Raw genomic sequence first — 25590 nt, forward strand, 5'->3', positions numbered from 1 at the left:
ACAAATCCAGGGACACTGCAAAAGGTTTTATTTGCAAACCAACCAGTGGAGTAAAAACATATGAAGGCAAACACTGCATACCAACACACTTTGCACATGTAAATCTCAATTTTTAACAAGGTGGAAGCATGAAGTGATACCTTAACACTTAAATTAATAAATATCTAAACTGGTTAATAGTATAAATGTTTTATTCTTTAGCTCCTTGGTGCAAGACCTTACTGGATGTGATTGCAGACAAGTAAGTCCATGGCTATAGTGCAGCAAAAAAATGTCCTCTCTAACAAAGGAAATGCTAGAGCAAAGATTAAATTACATGAGTCAAGCACCCTGCTGAGATCGGTCAATCAATGGAATTACCAGGTCAATTTACCCTCAGGACTTTGACAGCTAGGGAAGCTAAGTGTTATGGGGGAGGGGGAGAAGTAAATGGACTGGAATTCATTGTCTCACAAATTAGTGCCATTTAAACTAAATTAGAAAAAAAGGCAGCAGTAAACAGCACTTTGAATGTGTTATGTGGCATTTGCACTGTTTCTGTTTTAAGTAGTCATCCAGCAGCAGGGAATGTTACTTACATTGTTCTATTTTACTCAGTAGTTTGTATGCGTGCAACATCTATGAAATGACAGGAACTTTAGACAAACAGAGGCCTGCATGATGTAACATTTTTGAGCCAAACAATAATTTCTGGGATACTGGATGGCAACCTGATTTATCCAAACCACGTCAATATGCCAGCCTCCAGGTGGTCAGGGTCTGGAATTACATATAAAAATATTTAAAATCCTGTAAATAATCCCAGAGTGCTATTAAAGTGTAGGAAACATCATGCCATGATGTTTTAAACATGTTTGAGTCTGTGGGTGCGGTACTCCTTTAATCAAATTCCAAGCTCAGAATGGCAGAATCTACCCTCTCTTCCCATAAGAGTGCTGACCACACCTTCTTAATGTAAAATAATTGGCCCAAAGCCCAAGTGTTTAAACCAGAACTAATACAATTTTAGAATAACAGACACTAAGCCTTCAATCAGCAACTCCCAACTTAGAAAGATGTAAACTACCTGAACTGCCACAACAGTGCAGCCCACAAACCTTAATGTACAACAACTGGTCTGAAGCCCAAGTGCTTCAACCAAAGGCTTAGAATAACCATTACAAATTAATCAGGCTATTAACAAGCAGTAATAAATGCAGCAGAATAAATGCAATTAAGTACCTTTAAGTACAAACAGCAAAAGCAAAATAAAGTAATAAAGTAGGAAGAAACACAAATACAGTAAAAAGAGATGAATAAATAGCAATTTTTATATAACAATAGAAAACGAGCAAACTGATTTAAACAAATTACCCAATTAACCAGTAAAAATTTCAAAACTGAGCCCTGTTCCAGCAGTCTTTAATCAGACAAGTTCTAACTGCACACTCCTGCCACTAGGGTGCAGAGGAACCTTCTCCAAAAGAGATGGTGTGGTTTAGTACGCAAGTTAAACAAACAAAACTAGATTCAGGATGCCTGAATCTAGACTATGCTACAGCAACCGAGGCGCACCAATTTCAGAAAGAAACCGTTCAAAAATAAGCAGGCACAATAAGCCTTTAACCAGAAATTTCCAGCTCAGAAGGGCAGAATCTAGCCTCTCCTCCCACAAGAGTGCACACAACAAACCTTCTTAATGAAAAATAACTGGCCTGAAGCCCAAGTGCTTTAACCAGAACTAATACACTTTTAGAACAACAGACATTGAGCCTTCAAATCAGTAATTCCCAACTTAGAAGGTTGTAAGCTACCTGTCCCCGCCACAACAGTGCAGACCACAAACCTTCTTAATGTAAACAACTAGTCTGGAGCCCAAGTGCTTAAACCAAAAGGCTTAGAGTAATGGTTACAATTTAATCAGGCTACTATCAAGCAGTAATAAATGGAGCAGAATAAATACAATAGAGTACTTTTAAGAGGAGGCAAAAGCAAAATAAAGTGCCATTTTTTTTTTAGAAAAGTGCAAGGAGAGAGGAAGGAGGAGCAGAAGAAAAATTCAAGGTTAATAACCTAAGTGGGTTGGCCTTCTCAAATGTTCTCTCTCTATTAAGTAGAGTGAACACCAGACTGGGAGGGGTGTCCCAGATCAAATTTACAGTACGGGTGGGCAACTGCAAAGCCACCAACTACAACATCACTGCAACAGAATAGAGTGGGGGGGAGGGAGAAAACAGTTTCAGGACAGATGAGAAACAGAAAACAATGACAGAAATATATAAAATAATTCAGTCAGGCAAAATTAAGACAATGCAGAACTCTGAAAGGTTAAAATGCCAAGAAATACACTTATCAATCAGCAACATATTTCCAGATTGCTTGAGAATCACACTGCAGCCAGAACACCAGGAGTTTCCAACAGTGTATGCAGGAATTTACAAACAAACTATTTTTAAATCAGCAAGCCTTGAAACAATCAGATAACACAAAAGCTGTTAGACCAGTTTTATAAACTTCACCACAGGAATAGGGGGAAGCAGTTTCAGGACAGATGAGAAACAGAAAACAGTGCCAGAAATATATAAAATAATTCAGCCAGGCAAATTTAAAACAATGCAGAACCCTGAAAGGTTAAAATGCCAAGAAATATACTTAATAGCAATACATTTCCAGATTGTTTGAGAATCACAATGCAGCCAGAACACCAGGGGTTTCCAGCAGTGTATTAAAGCACAGCTGGCCTTTCCAGCCAGGATAAAAATACTTTTTGCCAATGAGATGAGAACGTTTAATGACTTAGAAGAAGCTACTATAGTCATCAAAAACAACATATTATCTATCCCAGAAGAAATGGAATGGATGGCCCTGCTCTTAAAAGAATAAAATAAACAAATCCTTGGACTGATGCTAGAAAGAAGAAACAAAAAAGCTGATTCCAAGATAGCTGTCCCAAAAAATACCTCTTATAACTACATCTCTCAAAGTATCAATTGATATGGTACATCACTTGTCATCTGTTTTTATTTAAAAAAAAAAAAGGGGGGGCTTCTTTAAACAACTGAGAAACCATAATAATTTATTCAGAATGTTCAGACAGTCCAATAATTCTTCACAAAGGTAGGTCAAGATAGGTTACTATTTACATTATATATAAGCCAAATAAAGTAACATATAATACATAGACATTGTTATTCCCTACATGAACTCAAATACTTATCTTGATCATTTTTCAATTTTACTTATAATAATTTAAGTACTTAACTAATTCAACAAAGTACCATTCATCAGAGTTCATACTTAAATGTAACACATTAACATCATATATAATAGCAGTAACTGAAGAGTGTTTTGAAAAAAAATGCTGTCATGGAGACTACTGCCTTCTTCAGTTAAAGTATGATTTAGAAATGTCATGTATATCCTGGTTAAATAATAGTAGCAAGCTCTTAGTACAAATGTCATCATTCTGTCTAAATATAATTAATATCAATTATTGCAGGTATCATAGCTTCAGGTGCTGTTTGATTAAGCCTAACATGGTGTATATGTGGATGCAGCTGTTATATGTTGACGTTTTCGTCTCTGGGAAGCTGTGGGTTGCGGCTTGTGATCATGGTTTACTGATGCTTGTGAATTAGGAAGAGACATTTGGTGTTTTAGCCTGGAACCAGGGGAAGGGGGTGGATAGAACTGTGATTTGAGATATTTTAGCAGAGAATGGTTTGTTTGTACGTCTGCTGAGTGAGAGGTGGGTGGGCTGGAGAATGTTGACTCTTGTTTTGGCGGCTTGTTGGGAGTTTTTTTTTTTTTTTAACCTGTTTGCGCTCTGTTCCTTTCCTGGCTGCTGTCTCACTGAAAGGGAGGGAATTTAGGCTTGAAGTTGCAGTGAAGTGAAGTTTTGATTCAGGTGCATCGCGAGCCTCTGGTATGCAGTACACATTCACACTAAGAAACAGATGCTCGCAGGTTGCTATGGTAATGGAGACAGAGTGACGATAATGGTTAATGGCTCTGAGGAGCCTCTGAGATGATTCTCGGCAATGACGTTTTTGGTTATTAAAAAAAAAAAAAAAAAAATATATATATATATATATATATATATATATATATATATATATATATATACACACACACACACACACATACATATATATATATATATATATATATATATATATATATATATATATATATATATATATAATAAAAGTGTTTTAAACCACATGCACAGATATTGATGGTCTCCCAACATTAAGTAGATTCTTGATAAAAAAATAAATAAATAAATAAAATTAAAAAAAACCCCGCAATTTTATATTTAAAATGTATTTTGGTCCAAACACATTAAGGACTTGCAGAAGAATGGAAGTCTGAGTTATTGTGAAAGACTAAGAGCATTTGGTCTTGTGCAGTACCCTTTGCAATGGTCTGGGAGGTGAGCTTGCTCAGACATGTTGAGCATACAAGGATAGCGGACTCTAGGGGTGTTTGGGGTCGGCGGGAAGTGCTGGAGAGACATCCGATTTCCTTCGTGGAAATATCAGTGGGAATGGAGGGTGTGTTGAGTGGTTCACTGGTAGAGTGGCCACTGCATGGAACGGCTGGTAAAACGGAACAGGACAAAAAAAGAAGTTATGTACTTACCATAACATTCCATGTGAGTTGTTCATCTCGCCTTCATTCTTACTGATGGGTTCGGAGCCGATCCCTCGACTCCGAGTCGGCCTACTACAAAGCTCGAGGTCTTCAAATAGCTCGAGGCCAAGTCCCTATCCCATGATGCACTTAGAGTCACCACAGATCTTGTTTGCTGTGTATAATAATACCATATGTCATTCTATCACTCCTAAGAGAAGGTATAGAAGGGATAAGCAACCAGGATGGATCTAGCATCTCTGTCTTCTAAAAGCCCAGGAGGGGATAGGAGGGAGGGATGCAAGAAGGCGAAATGAACAACTCACATGGAACATTACGGTAAGTACATAACTTCTTTATGTGAAGTTGTTCCATTTCGCCATTCATTCATACTGATGGGTAGCGTCCCACGCACCATCTATCTCGGGTGGCTCACGGGAGAATATTTTTCAGGATCGTGGAACCAAAGGAGGCCCTGTCAACTTTGTAATGAGTGATAAAGGTATGAGTTTTGACCAAGTGGCTACTGCACAAATGTTATCAATAGGAAGTCTGGCAGAAAAAGCAGATGATGTAGAAACTTCTCTGGTTGAGTGACCTTCAATTTTATGCTGTAAGGGCATATTGGCAGCTGAATAAACAAAGGTGATACAATCAGACAACCATTTAGACAGACTTGTTTAAGCCACTGGCATACCTTTCCTGGAGTCTGAAAAGGAAACAAAAAGCTGATCCGATTTCCTGAAATCTTTTGTTCTATCCAAATAAAATCTGAGCTGTCTTTATGCAGCATGCACTCTAGATTGTTGGAGTGATTGGGGAAGAAAACTGGTAAATCAATAATTTCGTTAAGATTAGCTTCAGTGCAAACTTTAGGCAAAAAGGAGGGACTCTGTTAGCATGGAAAATCAAGTTGTTGTTGTGTCTTTCGGCTTATCCCGGTTAGGGGTCGCCACAGCAGAACTCCGGTCCACTAATGTTTGGTAGTGGATTTTTACATGCCGAGTTACCAGCCCTGATGCACAACCTTCAACGAAGGCACGCTCATTCATGCATGTCTCCACACAGAAGACGCTCTAGCTGAGAATCGAACGGGACAACGTCTTGCGGTGAGGCGACAACGTTACCGCAGCACCACTACCGCGGGTAAGGAGGTTTAATGGATAAAGCCTGAAGCTCTGACACTCTGCGGGCAGAAGTAATAGCCACTAAAAAGATAGTCTTTCATGACAAAAATTTGAGATCACATGAAGAAGCTGGTTCAAATGGAGGAAGAATGATGCGGGAAAGCATAACATTTAGATTCCATGGGGAATAGGGAGATTTCACAGGTGGTCTGAGATAAAAAGTCCCTTTGAGAAAAGCTTTGGATAACTTGTGCGACATAATATTCAAACCTTCGAATCCAAGATGAAAGTTGGAAATGGCAGCAAGCTGAATATGGACTGCGGCTGCTGCAGCTCCTTTACTGAAGATCATGGTCAAGAACTCTAGTATAGAGGCCATAGGGGCTTGGTAAGTTTCAATATTGTTATTAGAGGCTCATATAGAAAATTGTTTCCATTTGCTAAGGTATAGCTTCCTCGTAGAGGCTTTATTAGAGAATAAGAGAATTTTGTTTGGTCTCAATGGAAAGCTTATGGAGCCTGGCTATGATGGGAATTGGAGCAGCCAAGCTATCAGCTTCAGGGACTGCAGTGGGAGATGAAGTTCCCCCAACGAGTGCGTCAGAAGGTCTGAAACTGGGTCAAGAATCCAAGGGTCCTCCAAAAGATGAAGTCGAATGAAGGGGAACCAAATCTGACAAGGCCACTGAGGAGCTATATGAGTGATGGTCCTTCCCAGAGATTTTGCTTTGTGTAGAACCTTGGGTATCAACGGGATTGGTGGAAAAGCATAGAGGAGACCCGGAGGCCAATCGTGAACGAGTGCGTCCCTTGGGGCTTCTCCCGGAGGGGGAATCAGGGCAAAGTAGCTTCTGCATTTCGAGTTCATGTGACTGGCAAAAAGGTTGCAGGAAGGCTGGCCCCACCTGGGGAATATCCTGTCCGCTATTTCTTTCCTGAGGGACCACTCGTGAGGCAACAAAATTGCTCTGCTCAGCTTGTCTGCTATCACGTTGGATTTCCCCAGGATGTGCATTGCTAGCAGACAGCGCTGGGTGGATATCGCCCAATATCATACTCTTAGGGCCTTGCGACAAAGGGGGGGTATGACCTGGTTCCTCCTTGTTTGTCCCAAGTACCAGACCACTGACATGTCTGTCTGAATCGCAACCGTACCCAGAAGAAGAGAGTCCTGGAAGTACTGCAACACCAAAAGTACTGCTCTCATCTCTAAGACATTGATATGCAGAGGTGCTTCTCTTGATCGGCCCATGTGCCTTGGGCTGTTCTTCCCTGAAAATGCCCCCACCACCCCATCAGGTAAACGTCCGTGGTCACTGTGGCCGCTGGTGGGGTTAAAACAAAGGGACGTCCTATCGTGACATGAAGTGAGGTCAACCACCACTGAAGATCATTTTTGCAGGAGTTTGTGATCATTATCAGGTGAGACATGGGAAGTTCTTGGCAAGACCACCGAGTAAACAGCCATTGCAGTATCCTCATGTGCATACGACCCAACGGTATGGCCAGAATTGCTACTGCCATCATACCCAACAATTTTAGAACTTTTGATGTTAGAGCCTTGTTTTTGGATATCAGAATGCAGACCTGCTGACTGAGTAGAGAGACTTTCTACTGGAAGTCTTAGCGTGGTAGCAGCGGTGTCCAGTTCTGCTCCGATAAAAACGATATGCTGCGTTGGCGACAAGGTAGATTTTCCTGTGTTTATTGTAATGCCCAGCTGGCTAGAGTGACAGAGTGGATTCCCTGGATTGAATGAGTTGATGCCTGGTGTTGGCGGTGAGGAGCCAATTGTTAATGTACGGAAACATCTGGAATTCTAAAAGTCTCAGGTGAGCCGTGACCACTGCCATGCATTTGGTGAACATTCTGGGGGCTGTAGTGAGACCAAAGGGCAGGGCTTGGAACTGGTAATGATTGGCTCCCAGCCAGAAGTGTAGATGATCTCTGGATGGCCTGGCGTAGGACTATGAGGTAGTACGCATGCTGGAGATCTATCGAGCACATCCAGCTGTCTTTCCCCAAGAAAGGAAGTTATTGACTGAAGCGTGACCATCCAAAACTTCTCTTTCTTTACAGATTTGTTTAGCCTGCTGAGGTCCAATATAGGTCTCCAGTCCACTTTTTTGGAACAATCTTGAGTAAGTTCCGGATCCTCTCTGGTCTGCTGGGGCTGGTTGTATGACTCTTTCTTAGCAACATTTGGACCTCTACTGTTGCTTGTTCCCTGTAACTGGGTGGAACGTCTGGGATTTTTCTAGTGGGTGGAGGGGGTGTGGCAAATGGAATGAACTATCTTCTGGAAATGATACTTTGTACCCAGTTGTCATTTATTTTGAGCCAGTCGTCTGGGTACAAAGATAAGCGACCAGAGCAGGACAGTCGGGCCTCCTTTCAGGAGAGCTGGTAGGGCTTCCCAAAGAAGTCATCTTTGTCACCCTGGTTCTGCTGACCCCCTCTGCTGCGTTGGCGGCAACTTCCATTATTGCCTCCTCCTCCTCTGCCCTTGGAGGGGGGTTCAAGACATGCATCCTGAAAGGCTCCTTGGGCTTTTCGGAACCACATTTTCCCTCCCCTTTGACCATTGGGATAGGGTCAGGTAGGGGTGGAAAAAAGTACAGTTGTGTACACTTACCATAAATAAAGATGTTTGAGTGTATTCACTTTTGCAGTCATTACACTTGGGTTATCTGCCTGCAGGTAGCCCTCAGTCGGCCCTAATACCAGAGTCTTGGTCTTTCTGTGTCAGATGTGGTCACCTCTTCCATGACGTCAGGTCATCAGGGGTATAAAACAGGCAGCAAACTCCATTACATCAGTTTTCTTGCCCCAAATGTAAGGATCCCCCAAATAGGAAGCTAGTATATAGTGTGGAACACCACCAGTAAAAAGTAAATACCACTGCCATTAAAAATGGCCAGAGAGGATAGGTAGAAAGGATAGAGAAAACCAGGGGGCTGGAGTGAGGGAAACCAGGACTGCAACAGTGAATACACTCAAACATCTACATTTATGTTAAGTGGACACAACTATACTATGCTCTTCGTGTTTCACTGTTGCAGTCATCACACTTGGGTTGATTCCCAAAGCTGAGGAAGGGTGGAGGCAGTCAAGAAGTGTTAGGGCTGAGCTGTTTGTGCATGTCCAAGGAGTGCAGGATCCTTTCCCCTTTATTCTGAGGATTAGGGAAAGAAGGTTGGCAAATGGATGGATTGGTTTAGAGCCACACTGGATACCACCTTAGGCATAAAGGGCAGGTTAGTCTTGAGGGAAAACCTGTCAGCATGGAAAATGATGAAGGGTTCCACAGCTATTAGTGCCTGTAACTTAGACACTCTTCTTGCTGAAGTTATGACTAAATGCAAGGCTGTTTTCCAAGAGAGAAATTTTAACTCTGCTGAAGCAGCAGGTTCAAAAGGGGGGAGCATGTGCTTTTCCAGTGCAAAGTTAAGGTCCCAGGCAGGGGTGGGTGCTCTCCCAGGGGGCCTTAAGTTGTTAGCGCCTCTCAGGAACTGTTTGATGAGAGGGTGAGAAAACAGAGGCGTCTCAGTATTATAATGAGCTGAGATGGCAGAGGCATGAATCTTAATGAAGGAAATGGATAGGCCTCTGTGGAGTAGCTCTGCTAGGTAATCAAGGATTTGAGGTAAGGAGGGCACTGCTGTGCCCTTTCCTTGAGACTGATTCCAAGAACAATAACTTTTCCACTTTTCAGCATAGGATTTCCTAGTACTAGGCTTTCTGGCAAAAAGAATGATGTCCAGCACCTGTTTGCTGAGTGTTGCTGGTGGTGTATTCAGGGGATAAGCCAAGTTCCAGGGTTTAGGGTTTGCAGTTGTGGATGCAAAATCTGTCCCTCCTGCTGAGACAGCAGGGAAGGTGTCTGATGAAAGTGCCAGGGTGGCACTTTTAGACTGCGTAAGAGCGAGTACACCAGCGGTGGCATGGCCTGTCTGGGGCAATAAGAATTGCCCTGGGCCTGTCCTGTTTGATCTTGAGTAGTACTTTTGAGAGAAGGGGCACAGGGGGAAAGGCATAAATTGAGAGGTTTCCCATTTGAAAGATAGGGCATCCACCTTCCAGGCCCTGCTGTGAGGGTTCCTGGTGCAGAATTTACTCAATTGGTGGTTCTCGAGGGAGGCAGATAGGTCCACCTCTGGTGTCCCCCACATCTGGATTAGAAGGCTGAAGGAGTTGAGCTCCAGTTTTCACTCGTGTGGGTCCTGGAGATTTCTGCTTGTCTGCCAGTGAATTTTGTTTGCCTGGCAGGAATTGAGCTTGTAGATGCACTTGGTTGTTCGAGGCTGTGTTCCACAAGGCCATGGATAACCTGCAGAGTGGATAAGGATGGGTTCCCCCCTGCTTGTTTATGTACCACATAACTGTGGTGTCTGTTTTTATCAACAGCTATCCTGGAAGCATTAGGTATTTGAAGGCTGTCACAGCATTCTGTACAGCTAGCATCTATTTCTGAATGATGTGCAGGAGAAATTGACTGGGCTTCACTTGCCCTGAATGCATTTGCCTGCCACGTGAGCCCCCCATGCATAGTCTGATGTGTCTGTTGTCATGGGTTTGGGTGGCGAGGGGTTGAGTGAAAGGCAGTCCCTTGTTGTGGTTGCATGCTTCTGCCCACCAAAGGAACTTTGCCCTTAGACAAGGTATGATAGGAATGACTGTTTCCAGGTACTGAGAATGTTGGCACCAAAGACTTTTTAAGTACCACTGAAGTTTCCTCATATGCAGTCTTGCATATGGAATTAGCAGAATGCATGAGGTCATGAACCCTAGGGCTTGCAGTATTTTCCTTGCAGAAAGCTGGGTTTTGGTGACCATTTGTTTGAAGTAGTTGGTAAATGGACCTATTTTTCTGGAGTGAGAAATGCCATCTGGGAAGTTATGTTCAAGCTTGCTCCCAGGAATACTATTTCTTGAATGGGCACCAGTTGTGATTTCTTTTCGTTAATGGTGTACCCCAATAAACTTAGGACTCTTTTTTTTTTTTTTTTTTTTTACAAATGCCAGGTTCTGAAGTAACAATTCCTGACTGTCCGCCTGAATCAGGCAATCGTCCAAGTATGGGTAGATTTGAATATTTCTCTGCCTGCAGTATGTAATAGCTGGAGCCAAGCATTTTGTGAATACTCTGGGCACAGTAGATAAGCCAAAGGGAAGTGCAGAGAAAGTACAGTTGTGTACACTTACCATAAATGTAGATGTTCGAGTGTATTCACTGTTGCAGTCCTAACATACGGGTTTATCCGGCTCCCGGTAGCCCTCAGGTCGGCCCGAATACCAGAGTCCTTGGTATATGACGTCGGCTGTAAACTGATGTCAAAACATCAGGTATAAATGGAGGCGGCCGATGCCATTTCCTCAGTTTTTCTTGCCTTAACTGTAAGGAGCCCCCAAAAGAAGGCCAAACCAGGAAGGAAACACCCTGGAAAAAAGCCATCCAAAAATAACATAAGTAGTCTGTGCCTTAGGAAAAAAGGGGGAATGGAGGGTGGGAAACCAGGACTGCAACAGTGACTACACTCCAACATCTACATTTATAGTAAGTGTACACAACTGTACTATTTTCCTCGTGTTTCACTGTTGCAGTCCTAACATAAGGGTTGATTCTCAAAGCCCAAGAAGAAAACAAAACGGGGGAAGAAGAATCCCAGATTAAGGACTGGTAAGGAGGCCTTGCAAAACTGCAGAGGTAAAACCAGCCCTAGACTTAGAAAAACAAAAATAGGTTGTAATGCTTTGTGAAAGTATGGACAGAAGACCAAGTGGCTGCTTCTAGAATGTCCTTAGTAGGCACACCTCTCAAAAAAACTGCAAAAGTAGAGGCTGCTCTAGTAGAATAGGTCCTAATACCCTGGGGGGAACTTTCCATGCTGCAGGTAACAAAAGTGAATACAATGAGCAATCCATTTGGAGATGGTTTGCTTGGAAATAGCTTTACCCGGAGACCCAGAAGCAAAACTAACCAACAACTGCTGAGACTTCTGAAAGGGTTTATTCCTATTTAAGTAAAATCTCAACTGTCTGTGCACATCAAGAGAGTGCAGAATTCTTTCCCCTTTATTCTGGGGGTTATTGAAGAATGTAGGCAGATGAATAGACTAGTTAAGTGTCAGAATGGAAACTACCTTAGGCATTAAAGGAGGGATTAGTTCTCAGAGAAACCTGGTCTGTAACAAAAATAATGAAAGGTGCTACTGCCATTAAGGCTTGCAGCTCCGAAACCCTTCTGGCAGAAGTAAGAGCCAAAAGAAAAGCAAAGGAACTTTAAGTCTACAGAGGCAGCAGGTTCAAAGGGAGGAAGAATAAGCTTCTCCAGGACAAAATTAAGATCCCAAGCAGGAGTAGGAGCAATTCTGGGAGGTCTAAGATTGCTAGCTCCCCTCAGGAACTGTTTCATCAAGGAGCGAGAAAAAATTGGTCGTTCAAAAGAACAATGAGCAGCAATTGCTTTAGCATGAATCTTAATTGAAGAAAAGGAAATAAGAAGTTATGTACCTACCATAACGTTCCATGTTAGTTGTCTTCTCTCGCCTTCTTTCTTGCTTGATGGGTTCGGAGCCGATCCTCGGCTCCGACTCGGCACTTGCTAAGCTCGAGAGTCACTTTTACCAGCTCGAGGCAGCCCCATATCCCATGATGCAAGGCGGTAAGTACCCAGATCTCGTTTGATGACAAAGGGCAATAGCACCAAGCATAAATACTTCCCAAAGGAAGAAAGAAAGCCTACAGGATGAAAGAAGGACCAGTTCTGAATGGTCTTCAGCATAACAATCTCTTGTAGAAAGGTCTGTCCAGGCCTGGGGAAGGAGGGAGGGTCAGAAAGAAGCAGAGAAGACAACTAACATGGAACATTATGGTAGGTACATAACTTCTTAATGTTAAGTTGTCAATCTCGCCTTCATTCTTGCTTGATGGGACCGTCCTAGCACCTCTATCCTGGGTGGCTCAACGGAACAGACTCTTGAGGACTGTAGAGCCAAAACTGGCTCTGTCCCTGGAGGCCAAGTCCAATTTGTAATGGGAAACAAAAGTATGAGGAGTGGCAGCTGCACAAATAGTGTCTAAAGGAAGTCTAGCTTGAAAGGCTGTAGAAGTAGCTAAGCTCCTAGTTGAATGTGCTTTAGGTTTTGAGCACAGCTGTTTTCCCCTGAGCAGATAAATTTCAGAGATGACAGAAGAAAGCCATCTAGATAAAGTCACTTTAGAGACAGGAAGGCCTTTCCTGTTATCCGCATAGGAAACAAAGAGTTGATCGATTTCCTAAATTGTTTAGTTCTGTCCAAATAATATCTGATTTGGCGGTGGACATCAAGATAATGCAATTTTGTTCGATCTGTTTGAATAGTTTGGAAAAATACAGGAGATCAATGGATTGATTCAAATTAGCCTTTGAGGCGACCTTAGGCAAAAAGGTCGGATTAGTTCTCAATGATACTCTGTCCTTGTGAAAGACCAAATAGGGGGGTCGAACCGAAAGAGCATGAAGTTCAGACACCCTCCTGGCCGATGTAATCGCTACTAGGAATAATGTTTTCCAAGAAAGAAATTTTAGGGAGCAAGAAACAGCTGGCTCGAAGGGGGGAAGAATCAAGGATGTCAGCACTAAATTTAGATCCCATTAAGGAGGAGGATTCCTGATTGGAGGCTTTAGCAGGAAAATTCCTTTCAAGAAGACTTTACAAAGCCTATGGGACATGATATTGTGATCTGTGATCCCGACATGAAAGTTCGAGATAGCAGCCAGTTGAACTCTAACTGTGGAAGAAGAGGAGCCTGCATGAAAAATCTCCGTTAAGAAGTCCAAAACTGCCTGAACTGGGGCAGTGAAGGGATCGATATTCTTGGCTTTAGCCCAATAAGAGAAACGTTTCCATTTGCTTGTATAAATCCTCCTGGTAGAGGATTTTAAAGAAGCTACTATGATGTCTCTAACAGGGTTAGAGATCAAAGGAAGCCTGGCTAAGGAAGGAAGTGGAGCAACCATGCTGAGAGGTTGAGAGAAGGGATAGACCGGTGCAGCTGACCGGATTGGTGAACCAGAAGATCTGGCACTGGGTCCAGATGCCATGGCTGCACCAAAAGATGATGATGGAGGAACGGAAACCAAATTTGTCGAGGCCAATAAGGAGCAATGAGAATCATTTTGGCTCTCAAAACGGTAGCTTTCTGGATAACCTGAGGGATTAGAGGAAAAGGAGGAAAAGCATAAAGAAGTCCCTGGGGCCAATCCTGGGTCAGAGCGTCTCTGGGGGGATGGCCTGACAGAGGGAAGAGAGAGAAGAAGTCTGGGCATTTGCTGTTTTGGGGAGTAGCAAAAAGATCGCAACATGGGAGATCCCATTCCAGAAAAATCTCCTCCACTATAGATTGCTTGAGAGACCACTCGTGAGACATGAGAATAGCTCTGCTCAATCTGTCCGCTAAAATGTTGGTTTTCCCAGGGATGTGCGTTGCTACCAGAAACCGATGAGAGGAGATCACCCATTGCCACAGTCTGAGCGCTTCTCGACACAAGGGGTAGGACTTGGTTCCGCCCTGTTTGTTGATATACCAAACTACAGACATGTTGTCTGTGTGGACTGCAATTGTCCCTACAGGAAGAGAGTCGTTGAGGGCTTGCAACGTTAAAAGCACTGCTCTCATCTCTAGGACATTTATGTGCAGGTGGTAGTCGAGCAGTTGCCACGTCCCATGAACCATCCTGTCCTGATAATCCCCCCCCCCCACCCGATCAGGGAGGCATCCGTGGTGACAGTGGCTACCGTGGATGGGGGTACAAAGTGTCTGCCTTGGTGAATCTGGGGAGAAGTGATCCACCAAGCAAGATGATTTTGCAAATCTGTGTCACCAGAATGTGGTGACGCATTGGAAGTTGTTGGTAAGACCACTGAGTGAACAACATCCACTGAAGAAGGCATGTAGAAGCGAGCCAGGGAAGAAGAGTAATGGCCGCAGCCATGAGACCTAATACTTTTAGAACCATTCTGGCCTGTACCTTCTTGTTGGCTAGAATGATCCTGACATGACTTTGAATGTCTGAAACTCTTTGGTCTGTAAGGGTAGCTGACATCCGAACAGTGTTTAAGTTTGCCTATGAAAGTAATAGACCGGCAGGGCAATAAGGATGACTTTTCAAGTTGATCGAGATGCCCAAATGAGAACAAAGATTTATTGTGTAATCCCTGGCTTGAACAAGCTGATGCCTGGTGGTGGCTGACAGGAGCCAGTCGTCGAGATACGGAAACACCTGGAATCCTTGACGTCTCAGGTGAGCCGTGACCACTGCCATGCATTTGGTGAACACCCTGGGGCTGTGGTGAGACCAAAGGGCAGGGCTCTGAACTGGAAATGACTGGACCCCAGCCGAGCGGAGAAATCTCCTGGAGCGTCTGTGAATTTTTATGTGATAGTACGCATCCTGAAGATCTATTGAGCACATCCAGTTGTCCTTCTGCAAGAAGGGTAGAATCGACTGAAGAGTGACCATCCGTAATCTTGTCTTCCTCACAGACTTGTTGAGGCTGCTGAGATCCAATATTGGTCTCCAGTCTCCCGTCTTTTGGGGACCAAAAGAACCTTGAGTAGATTCCGGCTCTGAATGGTCTGTTGTAACTGGCTGAATGGCTCTTTTTGCAGTAGTTTTGAGACTTCCAACTCTGCAATTTCCCTTAGACCGGTGGTACGTCTGGGAGGGAATTTGAGGGATAGAAAGGACTTTCCTCTAAAGGAATTATGTAACCCTCGGATATGATCGACTGTACCCATCTGTCTTGAGTGAGAGAACGCCAGGCTTCTGGGTACAGTGATAGTCTTCCCCCGACTGCCTCCAAGGAGGGACAGCCGGGCAACATCTCAGGGATGCTGAAAGGGCTTGTCAGAGAGAGACTCTCTGTTTCCCTGGTTTTGTGGACCCCTCTGCCTCTAGAGCGGCGTCTGTTGTTGTTACCCCCTCTGCCTCTAGGGGTAAACTGACCACGTGAATCCGCGTGACTCCTTGGGATTTTGGAACCACATTTTGCCACCCTTCTGTCCTTTGGGATAAGGTCTAGAAGGGGTGGAAAACGGACTCACGGCAGAAAGAGTTTTGCCGTCCTGCTCACACCTGGTCAACGTTTCCTTCACTTGAGGGCCAAACAAAGCTGACCCATCAAAGGGAGAGTTTGTGAAGGACGCCTTAAAGGGATCTGCAAAATTACATAGTCGCATCCAGGCTTGGCGTCTAAGAGCCACACCTGTACCTGCGGCCTACTGCTCCATCAGCAGCATATGATATAAGCCGCATGGAGGAGTTTGCAATGGAGTTAAGGGTTCCTAGCTGCGAAGCAATTTTTTCCTGAGCCCCCGCAGCTGTAGGATCCTGCACAACTTCACCTAGCTCCTTAAGGATATCTCTTTGGAGTCTGGTGAAGTGACAAAGATAGTTCAGCGAACGCATAGCAAAGGTCGCTGAAGAAAACATCCACTTACCATATCTATCCATGGTCCTAGAGTCCTTATTAGGAGGATGGACAGGTACGGAAGGATCTGCAAGTTCCTTCTTGGTGGCAGCCGCCACCACCATGGCATCAGCGGGGACACCTTTGTAAGGAATTGCTTGTCCAACGGGCAGTAATAAATTTAGAAGGCCTCCTAGGGACAGGCTCTACAGAGTCAGGAGCAGTCCACGCCTTCGAGCAATAACCTGCATAAGGGGTCGAAGGCGGAGACACCCAGGAGGTGGAGGGCCGAGATCCAAACGCCTCAGGTATACTGACTCATCCTCAGAGGGATTGTTGGTGGGCCAGTTTCCCCTCTGTCTAAGGAGTTCTAGGATGTCTGAGAAGGAGACATCCTCAGAGGGGATCTTGGGGATCCCTCTGACTCATCTAAGTCAGTATCCAGTGATAGACTCGGGAGTCTTCGTGTTTCCTCTTACAAGTCCTCTTCTGCGGAGGATCACCCGACAAATCAGGAGAATCCTCAGAAGAGGGGATATTCCCAGTGGGGAAACCTGAGGCGGAGGATCTCTGGGTCCGGGAGCAAGAGAAGTGGCAGAGATGTCAACAGGCACTATAGAGGGAGGAGCTAAGGGAACAGACTGCTGGCTGAGTCCAGAGGCCAGCACACTCTTCATCACCTCGAAGGCTCCCCTCCCAGGGAGGTCTGAGAGAACCCGCTCCGAAGAGCTAGGAACTCCAGGACCCACCGAAAAGGAAGGCTCCGAGGCAGATGTCGGAGCCGAGCTCACCAAGGCCGAGGCTCCAAGGGGAAGAGCGGGGTCGGACAAGGGTCCGATGCCACTCACCCCCTCGGAGACCAGGGAAGCCCGGCCACCGAATCCATCTAAGGAAGGTCTCGAAGAGGAGATAAGAGTAGAGGCTGAAGGAGCAGAAGGGGGTATCTGTCCCTCAGCCGTAGCAGAAACTATTCCTGAAGACTCCAACTCCAAACTCTGGGGTAGAGTCGAAGGAGGAACTGCAATGGGGTGTGGACTAATAGTCGTCTGCTGAGACGGACTATGTAGCATTTGGGCCAGTGCCTGAGACTTTAGTAGTCTACTGACCACTCTCTCCAAATCATGGTCAGAAAGCCTGGATGACCTTGAAGATCGGCTCCGATGGCTCCGCTCCGAGAGGAGAGGCGAAGCCGGAGCCGAAAGTATCGGCTCCAAGGAAGGGGACCTAGACCTCTTCCTCGAAGGAACCATCGGAGCCGATGAAACTACTGAAACTGTCGGAGCCGACAACTTATCGGCACCGACAGGTAGCTTCGATGTATTGGCTCCAGCCGGAGCCGATACGGCCATAAATGTAAGGGTGTCGGAGCCGATCGGAGCCGACACAGATGCCTGGGCCACATGGTGGTCGGAACCGATCGGAGCCGACACCGAAGTGGTCGAACCAGAGTCGGCACCGATAGCCATCGGTGCCGGTTTAGGTAACCAGAATCGGCTCCAGCGAGCCGATCTCGACTCTGAATGAGTCGGAGCCGAGGCCACAGGCTTGGACACAGAAGCCTGGGCCTTGGAATACTTAGAAGTTTTAGATGGGGCCGACTTAGCGGAGAGCCCTCCGGCTTAAGAAGGCCCCTCAAAATCAATTTATTCTTCTTTCCTGCAGGACTCTCTGGCTAAAGAATGACATATAGCACAGGAGTCCTGCAGGTGAAGAGGCCCCAGACAGTACAGGCAAGAAGTGTGACCGTCTGTCAGAGACATCTTCTGACAGCACGAGTCACACTTCTTAAAGCCTGAGACCCTTTCTTTAGACATGGTGTAAAACACACACACACACACACCAGTCCAAGAAATTAAATTAAATATACCAAAAGGTATCACTAACAGACACACACACACCCTAACAGGGGGGGGATGGGATGGGTTTTAGTCTGACTAAAAGTTTTGAGGAGACAGGGAAATTTTCTGTCAGAAAGGAATTAAAACTAAGTTAAAACTAATAATTTAAGTTTTTTTTGTAAAAAGGGGCTAAAATAGTAAAGTAATAATTCACTTACCAGGAGCTGGTAAAAGGAGGACCTCATCAGCGAAGCGGCAAACGAGATCTGGGTACTTACCGCCTTGCATCATGGGATATGGGGCTGCCTCGAGCTGGTAAAAGTGACTCTCGAGCTTAGCAAGTGCCGAGTCGGAGCCGAGGATCGGCTCCGAACCCATCAAGCAAGAATGAAGGCGAGATTGACAACTTAACATGTCCACCATTAAGCAAACCTGCTAGATAATCAAGAATGAGGGAAAGAGAAGGTTGGGAAGACTTCTCCTTTAGCCTGCATCCAAGAACAAAATCTCTTCCATTTATCTGCATAGATTTCCTGGTGCTAGGCCTCCTGAACTTCAATCACCTGCTGGGAAAGATTTAAAGTATTAGCCAGGCAGTTAAATGCAGAGTTTGAAGATGAGGATGAAGAAACTTTCCCCCATCCTGAACCAACAGATCTGGTACCAGGGGAAGATGTCAAGGCTGAGCTTGGGAAAGGCTGTGAAGAAGGGGATACCAATGCTGCCTGGACCAATCTGGTGCTATAAGAACAGCCTTTAGCTTTTCATCCCTTATCTTTAGCAGCACTCTGGGAAGAAGAGGCAGAGGGGGGAAGGCATAAATTGAGAGTTGTGTCCATGGGAAGGACAAAGCGTTCACTCTCCATGCTTTGTCGTGAAACTCCCTGGTGCAGAAGGTTGGAAGGAGATGATTGGTGTGAGAGGAGAAAAGATCCACCTGAGGAGTGCCCCAATGCTGAGAGATGCGATGGAAAATGATCCTGTTCAGTTGCCACTCGTGAAGATCCAGAGCATGTCTGCTCAATTGATCCGCCAAGGAGTTTAGCCTCCCTGGAAGATACTGGGCTATGAGATGTATGCCCATGGAAGCTGCTAATGACCAGTTTCATGCTGTGTCTGCACAAAGGGTAAGAGTGAGACCCCCCCTGCTTACTGATGTACCACATGACTGTGGTGTTGTCTGTCCTGATCAGAAGAGTCCCAGGGTAGAGGAGGCCCTTGAAGGCCAGCAAGGCCTGCTGCACTGCCATCAATTCTTTTAAGTTTATGTGCAGATGAATCTGTTGTGGGCTCCAAGTCCCTTGTATGCCCCTGCCTTACAGATGTGCCCCCCATGCATAATCTGAAGAGTCTGTGGTGAGAGTCTGGCAGGTGGTGGACAGAAAGGCAGACCCTTGTTCTGAGAACAGGCTGTCGCCCACCAGAGAAACTCCATTTGTAGACAGGGAATAAGTGGAAGAATCAGGTCTAGGTCCTGTACGTGTTGACACCAAAGGTTCTTGAGGTACCATTGAAGTTTTCTCATATGCAGCCTTGCATATGGGATCATCAGGATACATGAAGCCAAGAACTCCAGTGCTTGCAGGAATTGCCTTCGCTGGCACCAGGCACTTTGTGAAAACACTGGGGGCAGCAGATAAGTCAAAGGGCAGTGCAGAGAACTGGAAGTGTTGCTCCCCAGCCCTGAACTGAAGAAACTGCCTGCAACTTTCGCTTATTGGGATGTGCAGATAAGCCTCCCTGAGATTCAAAGTTACCAGCCATGAATCGTTGTCCAACACTGGCATTAACCTGTTGAAGAGTGAGCATCTTGAATTTGGGAATCACCAGAAAAGTGTTGAGAATAGACAGATCTAGAATATGGTGCCAGGTGCCCCCTTTTTTGGGTACCAGAAAAAGTCTTGAATAGAAACCTAGGCCTGCTTGAGTTGCAGGAACAGGCTCTAAAGTCCCCATAGTTAGTAAAGAAGAAATATGATTCTCTACCTCTGCCCTGAGAGTTCTGGGAATGTCTGGGTAATCTTGTAGAACAGGAAAAGCATGAAAATAAAACTTGTAACCTTGGTTTACTATGTAGAGTACCCATTTGTCGCCTGTGGTGGTTGACCATACCCCTGCGAACCTGGCTAACCTCCCCCCCAAAGGAAACCCTGGGCTCGCAGAGGTAGGCACAAGAAGGCTGGAGTAATTGAGAATGCTTGCTTTGGGAAGCTGGCTTAGAACTCCCCGATTTAGCAGAAGGAGGATGCCATTGTTTAGTCCTTTAAGGGGCAAAAGCCTGCCCTCTGGAAGATCTGAAACCCCTAGGCCTAGAGCGACCCTGCTTGCCAGGATCAGGGAAAGACCAGTTCTTGGAAGGATAATGCCTACCAAACTGAGGAGACTGAACCTGAAGGAAATATTTTACAGCTTGCACAGATTTCGCCTTATCCTCCAACTTTTTCAGTACCTCCTCAGCCTTGTTACCAAAAAGGTTGTCTTTGTGCAAAGGAACATCCAGCAATTTAGATTTTACAGGTTCAGAAAGAGGCTGCTCTCTAAACCAAGCATGCCTTCTAATAACAGAACCCGTGGCTGCTGCTCTGCAGGAAGCCTCCAAGGTGTCAAAACCACAATGAAGAGAATGCTTATTAACCAGAGTGGCAGAATTTAGTAACTCTTGTAAGTCCTTGTTCTCTGACATGGAAGGAATATCCCCAAGCTTAGCCTTAATAGCTTCCAAAGTATGCTGCTGATACTTAAGCACGTGAAAAAGAAATTCACAGATCTAACGGCAAGAGTTGCAGAGGTATAGACCTTTTTACCCCACCTGTCCAAGGCCCTAGACTCATCAGAAGGTACAGGGCTTTTAGCAATAGTAGCCTTAACACCCTTGGGACCTTGAGAAATAATCTCAGGATCAGCAGAAGGGTTTTGAAAAAGAAAGTGATGAGAATCGGGAACCCTATAATACCTACCAGGTTTTCTAGGAGCAGGAGGAACAGAATTAGGAGTTAAAGAATTTTCCATGAAAACATCCACAACTTCCAAAACAGGAGGTATAGCCAGAGGTTTATGCTGTGACAAATCTAAAAATTTCCAGATCCTCTTCTTTGACTGAGGGAAATCCTGACTTTCCCATTTAAAGTGCTCCCTAAGAGTATTCAAAGTATCCCCAAAGGAAAAATCTTCTGGAGGGGAGGAAGAGGGGATAGAATCCTCAGCATAAGAATCTTCAAAGCCAGAAAAAAGTTGAGAATTTCCTTCCTGACCAGCAGAAATACTGGAAACCTCATAATCTGATTCAGACAAAACATCAGGAGACAATTCCCCAGACCTCTTGGGGGGGGGGTGAGAGCCCTTAATAAGGGTAAGATGATCACCAGCCATCTTTACCAACTGGGACTGAGGCACAGGAGAGGAGGCAGACGCCCGCTTGTGGGTAAATTTGCGGCTGAAAGGTTTGCTAATAATCCGGAGGGCTCAGGAGGCCTAGCAACTGCAGATGTCTGAGCTAAAGTAGATCGGTCTGGCTTTGGTCTCATGTCGAAGAGAAGAGGCGTCAGAAGCTGGTGCCTGCTGGCTCCGGACCCATCTGAGGCAGCGACAGGCAGAGGGTCTGAAGACAAGACAGCAGCCTGTGGCATGGGAATCCATAAAGGTCTTGGCAGAGGCCCGCTGCTGAAAATCTGTGGACTGTAGGGGCTGCAAAAGCACCTCACTAGCTACCGCTGGGCCGACGACCAATTTCACCGGAGCGTTGTCAGCAGCTTTAACCCTAGGCCTGTCGTGGTCCTTGCCCTTGCGTTTCCTAGGTATATCCGAAGTCGGGAGACCAGAAGACGCCATACCGACGAACTCGGGCCAGATTCCGAAATGCTTATATAAAATCTTAGCTCTATGGTGTATGGTATGCGGGTTAAAAGAAGCACAGAGACCACATTTGGAGACATCGTGCTCAAGGCCCAAACAAGTTATACAATAGGAATGAAAATCACGGTGTGGAATCTGTTTTCCACAGGCAAGACAGTTATTAACTTTATCTGACATTCGTTAAAGCAAGAAAAGAGGATCCCCAACGGGGTACTTATCTGAAGGAGTCTTCAACTTGGTAGTCGGAATGCAGAAAGAAGGTAAACGGATGACCGGCACTAGTGCGAATTGCATCTGCTTCGGGCTCCGCGGCAAGGAAGACTGAGAAAATGGGGTTGGCCGCCTCCCTTTATACCTTACGTTCTGACATCAGTTTACAACCGATGGCAGACGTCATCATAAGGACTCTGGTATTCGGGCCGACTGAGGGCTACCGGGAGCAGGATAACCCATATGTTAGGACTGTAACAGTGAAACACGAAGAACATCTGATAGTGCACAGAGCCTGCCCTGAAACGTACGGATTTCCTGCAAGACTCCCTTATAGGGATGTACAGATAAGCTTCTTGTAAGTCTAGGGTAACTAACCAGGCATCCTTGGCTAGCATAGGAAGAAGCTGTTGCAGTGTAAGCAATCTGAATTTTGGGACCACCAGAAAGGTGTTGAGAATTGATAGATCGAGGATAGGGCGCTAAGAGCCCTCTTTTCTGGGCACCCGGAACAGTCTGGAGTAGAAACCCTGTCCACTTTGTTCTACTGGAACAAGTTGAATAGCCCGGATATGGAGAAGGGAATACTTGCTTTTGAGCCTCTGCCCACTGGTTTGGAGGAAGGTCTGGCAACCCACTTGGAGTTGACAGTGAGTGGAAGTAGAATCTGTATCCCTGGGATACAATATTTAGAACCGATCGGTCCTGAATAATGGACATCCAGTTTTTTGCATGAAGGACAAGTTTTCCTCCTAGGGGCGCAAGTACGTGGGCATGGCTGGGAAGGATAACTGGAAAGGCATTGTGAACTTTTTCTATATGGGGGTGGCTTACCACTCCGTGGTTTTGAGGTGAAAACACTTCATTGTTAAGATCTCTGCATACCCTGAGATTGTAGTCTTGGTTGTCTGTTTCCCCTGGGTTAGGACTGAGAAGGCCTGAGAGGGACTGGAATGGACCAGTTTTTTGAAGGCCAATCCCTACTTAATCTAGTTGGCTGCACCCATAAGAAATCTTTGACAGTTTGCATAGATTTAGCTTTTTCTTCCATCTTTTTAAGAACTTCTGCTTTTGTGCCAAACAAACGCTCCTGATTTAATGGAGCATCTAGTAATTTTGCTTTGACATGGTCAGGCAAGACTTGTTCCTTAAGCTAAGCTTGCCTTTTTAGTACAGACCCAGTGGCAGCAGCCCTGCAAGATGCTTTTAAGGCATCAAACCCACACTGCAGAGTATGTTTACTAACTTGGTTTGCAGAATGCATTAACTCTTGTAAATCTTTATTTTCTTCACAATCTGGAAGTAACATAATTTTTTATTTAATTAGTTCCATAATATGTTGCTGGTACTTCAACATGTGAAACTGGCAATTCAAAGCCCTGATGCCAAGAGTTGCAGAGGTATATACCTTCGTACCCCATCTGCCTAAGGCTCTAGAATTCCTGTCTGAAGGGGTAGGGTTTTTGGCTGTAGTAGTCTTAATGTCTTTAGGTCCCTGAGAAATGGTCTCTTGATCCACAGTAGGATTCTTAGAGAAATTTGTGAGAGTCAGGTAGTCTGTAGTACCCGTCAGGTTTTCTAGGAGCTTGTGGTAAGGTGTCAGGAGTAAGACTTGACTCCAAGACGACATCATCTACAATATCCAGGACAGGGGATAGTCCTGGCATTCCCAGCGGAAATGCTCTCTTAAGGTATGCAAGGTTTCACCAAAAGAAAAATCCTCTGGAGGGGAGGCAGAGGGAATGGATTCCACTGCATCAGAGTCCTCATAGGTAGATAAGGGTATGTCCTGGTAATCAGAAGGTTCAGGAGTCATCGGACACCTGGTCTGTAGAATCAGAAGAAAATTCAATTCTTTGTCTTTTGGCTGGGGAAGGCTGGCTTCCCCCTAATTAGAGTAATAAGGTCTTCAGCCATTCTAAGCATTTGTTTTTGTGGCATGGGAGCTTGAGCATGCGCTTTGGACGTCGGTTTTCTAGGCGTAGTGCTAACTCTGGGCCTGAGAAACTCTGTAGTTTTAGTTGGAAATGAAGTTGTCGGTTTAATATGAATAGCGGTAGGTCAGAATATACCCTCAGAAGTCAGTGCCTACACAGCGGCTCTGGACCCATCCAAGGTAGAGACATCTGCAGGTTCTATAGTCGAAGAAGCATCTCGTGGCATACCAGGCTCCGAATAGGTCTCAGTAGCCTGTGAATCTTTAGAAGCGGGCAACAGGGGCTGCAAAGGTGCCTCGCTGAGTACCGGCGGACTGGCAACTTGCTTAGCAGAAGCGTCATTGGCAATTTTTGACCTATGAAGTCTGTCTCTGTCTTTGCGCTTTTTCGGAAGATCAGTAGTCGGATGGCTTACCAAAGACATTTCGGAATACGGAGAACGAGAGCGAAAGAATTTAGCTACAAAAAAACCCCGACGAATGGTTCGCGTGTTAAACAAGGCACAAAGCCAACAGCGAGGGACGTCGTGGTGTGGGTCTAAACAGGTGAAGCAGTAAGAACGAAAATCTCTGTGAGGTATTTGCTTTCCACAGGCAAGGCAATTGTTAATTTTTTCTGACATCAGTTAGAGCAAGAAAAAAGAATCCCCAACAGGGTACTTAGCTTTAGAGGACTTAAGGTCTGAAACTCGAAAAAAACAAAAATTTAATTTAGTGGCGACCGGCACTTGTGAACTGCTTCTGCTTCGGGCTCCTTCTCAGCAAGAAAGGCTGATGTAATGGCGCTGGCTGCATTATTTATACCCCTGACGACCTGACATCATGGAAGAGGCGACAGCAACTGACGCAGACATCCCAAGACTCTGGTATTCGGGCCAACTGAGGGCTACCTGCAGGCAGATAACCCAAGTGTGATGACTGCAACAATGAAACATGAAGAACATCCGAAAAGGGCAACCTGCAACAAAGCATTTATGAAATAGTCACACAAGCCTTGGACTATGGGTTGCAAAGTGTCACTGCCCTTCATATGGAGAAAAGCCTGCTAAACAATGGTCAGAGATTAACTTCACTGGTGTGGAGCACTTGCTTATCTTATGATTTACTGGTGTATTAGCCTTTCTCAAAGAGTTCTTAATCTGGGATCCTGCTGAAGCAACTACACATAATTCAACTGTAAAATCACAAGTCACTGTATGGGAAAGATTTTACAAATTTCACATTTGTATGTAATATCAGCAATGCCTTAGTAATGCAAATTTGTATCCCTTGAAAAGAAGCCTTATTCAGAATCTGGAGTCTCCATATTGCAATAGTAGCACAGCAGTACAAATTTCTGTTAAACCAAGAAGGAAAAAAATCCACTTTAAAGGTCGGCAAAGAGAAGTGTTACCAGTTAAGAATAATCAGGGGGGGGGGCATGATGGTTACATTCTTTGCCTCAGACACAAAATACAAGGTGCGAGTCTGACCTCAGGTTATTGGCTAGGCTTAAAATGGCCCATCTAAGTAGTTGGCCTGATCTTCTCCCATGAACCTATATCAAAGGTGATGAAATG

The 25590-nt window shown here is 45.1% G+C and overlaps 1 protein-coding gene across 1 annotated transcript in view; it reads right to left on the bottom strand.

Moving 5' to 3' along the window:
• NUP153 (nucleoporin 153) overlaps nt 1-25590 on the bottom strand; it is a gene marked incomplete in the record, with an annotated part of 2476866 nt that overhangs the window by 797380 nt on the left and 1653896 nt on the right.

Source organism: Protopterus annectens, chromosome 3.part0, assembly GCF_019279795.1.
Source record: "Protopterus annectens isolate FY-2018-M chromosome 3.part0, PAN1.0, whole genome shotgun sequence".
Classification (NCBI taxonomy): Eukaryota; Metazoa; Chordata; order Ceratodontiformes; family Protopteridae; genus Protopterus; species Protopterus annectens.